At 36.6% G+C, this 2696-nt stretch overlaps 1 pseudogene; it reads right to left on the bottom strand.

Annotated features, from left to right (window-relative positions):
- Window positions 1-330: 330 nt before the first annotated feature.
- On the bottom strand, window positions 331-2126 carry LOC116126475 (annotated as a pseudogene).
- Between the last annotated feature and the right edge of the window lie 570 nt (window positions 2127-2696).

Raw genomic sequence — 2696 nt, forward strand, 5'->3', positions numbered from 1 at the left:
TGGAGCTCATTCTGCAAAATACAAATTCAAAGCACAAGCCCAAATTATATCCAATTTGATTCCTACAAATATGAATTGTATAATTATTTTATAGATGTGGAGAGTTAAACTCATTTTTAATTTATATTTAAAAAATAAAAAGTCTGTTAAACTCTATTTTTATAGATAAACCTTTATTATAAGAGTTTAAATTATATAAAGATGCTCTTACAATACCCTAATAATTATTAATTAGATCAAATGCCTATGTATATCAAGAAGCGATGATTGGATAAATGTAAGATAATGGGTTAAGTTTGTTCTGTCCAGAAAATTTTTTATATTATGGACATAACTTAACAAGAAGGATTATCAATAATTTAAGCGAGTTTATAGATTGATCAACATGAATTCATAAATGAAAAAAGCACAATTGCTCAATAAATCATAGCTCCAAAATTCAATCTTCAAATGGCTTCAAGTGCAAGATTGCCATCATTTTAACTAGAGGCACAGGACACTTGGTGACAATATCCAACCTTGAAGAATTTGAGGCATGTTCAAACAAAGACAAGCTCAAACAAGCAAGCTCTCCAAAAGACAACCTTGAAGACAGAAACCCATGCCAATAATAAGGATCCAAATCGAAAAAAGCATTAAAAAAGTTCCTAGTCCCATCTAATCAAGCTTCAGCAATGTCTCCATGCCAAAAGAATAAAATTCTCTGCTACATTTTCTCTCAATGGCCACAACTCATTCCAGACTCTGTGGTAAAGTGGCCGGCCTCTGATCATCCGGGTGGAGCCGAGGCACTCTGCTATTGCACCAGCTACGGCAGGGGCTAGGCCAGAGTCCGAGCCACCTGGTACCCAGTTGAAGGATGAACCAACCAGAAGTCCCGCCTATTGCATCAGAATTTGAGGCATTGTGGGCAAAGGACCTCCTGGGATCAAACATTTTTCATCTTCTATTACTCTTTCACTCTGATTCCAAGATGTCTCAGCCTGGCAACCATTCTTCTCTTATCTTCATGTAAGATAACACTGGCCTGCTAACTAGTGAAGTTTCTTCTAGAAATATTAATTGAATCAAACGGCATGGCGTAGAGAAAAGTTGGGAGTTTTTATGTGTGCTCGAATTCAGGCTCATTCCCCAAATGGGTATCTCTCCAACCATCAAAACCATCTTGTCTAAATCGTAAGGATGACTCTCCACTTCGGCTAAAATCCCATGAGCAATCTGATATCCATGGTTTAGCTGTTAAACTCTATAAAAGGACTGTTAAAACCACTTGCATCAACAACCAGACTTGCCTTAAACTCTTTTCCATCATCACAATGATTGAAGTTTCAAACTCTTGATGATTCACTTCCCAAACCTTAGCCTTGTGAAATTAACCCCATTTTGACACAATCTCCATCATCATCACCTTGAGTTTATTTTACTAACTCGACCGTAAGGCCTGTCTAAGTACCTGGTTCTGTGATCATTAATATAAAAACAAACCATGGGCCAAGTTTTGTCCAAACAATCTTCAAGTCCTATGCTTTCAAACTCATCAACCCAAACTCCATAATTGTAGGCCACACAGAAAGCGGGTAAGGATCAACACACATACCTTGATTCCATGACTGAGACTTGTTCAGCCAGACGGAGGCCAGCCGGACCGGTGCCGATGACTACGACGTCGAAGCGAAAGCGGTCGAGGGGGTGAGCCAGGAGAGATCAAAGTCAGCAACTCAGGTTTGCATCTCAGGTGCGAGGTCAAGAAAATACCAAACTTATGGTTTTGTTCGTGATTAGGTACTTTTCTTGAATGCTTGTTGTGGGTCTTTCGAGTTGGAAAAAATGAAGGTGTTGGGGAGTGATTTATTTGGGATGTTAAAGCGAGCGAGGCGGTGAAAAATGCCTGAAAAGAGTTCCCTGTCAGAGTCAGAAAGAGAAAAACAGAGAATTGAAGAAGTGGGGTAATGTCAATATTGGTGAAATTGAATTGGGAGATAAAGACATACTGGAATCTCGGAGCAACAAGGTGGAATTGTAATCCCTCACCAGTTCGGGTGCGGTCCAAAACTAAAGGGATTATTCTTTTTAAATTAAAACAAAAATTACTTGCACGATGTGATATACTGATTTAAATTTCCCATGTTTAGGGATTTTATAATGAGTTAATTTCATTCACTTTTCAGATATAGCAAACAAAATACTAGGGGTGAACGGTTCCGGGTACCCTATATTTTCCTAGAGAATCGGAACCGAAATCGGAACCGCACAGTGCAGGTTCCCAAAAAAAGGAATCGGAACCAGAACCGCACAGTGCGGTTCTCAATTCAAGGAACCGGAACTAAAAGCAGGTTCCGATTCCTTTCCAGGGTACCCTATAAAAATCAATTACCCCCCATTAGTTTAAAAAATAACAAAATATCATAAGTTTACAAATACACCCTAACAAATTTTCATTATTCATTCATTTGTGTCCAATGTAACTCGTAACCTGTAATCTCTAAGCAATACTTGAATTGTTAATCATTTAATTAAGTATTGAATATTGTTTATAATAGATGTTATAATTAATTTAATAAGCATACCATAAATTTATAATATAATGTTATAATAATTGATTAAGTATTGTGCAAATTAGTAAATTACTATGTTTATAATATATGTCATAATCAATTAAGTAATCATTTAATTATGTAATGTTATATTAATTATAT

The sequence above is a fragment of the Pistacia vera genome, unplaced genomic scaffold (genome assembly GCF_008641045.1).
Source record: "Pistacia vera cultivar Batoury unplaced genomic scaffold, PisVer_v2 Contig18, whole genome shotgun sequence".
Lineage (NCBI taxonomy): Eukaryota > Viridiplantae > Streptophyta > Magnoliopsida > Sapindales > Anacardiaceae > Pistacia > Pistacia vera.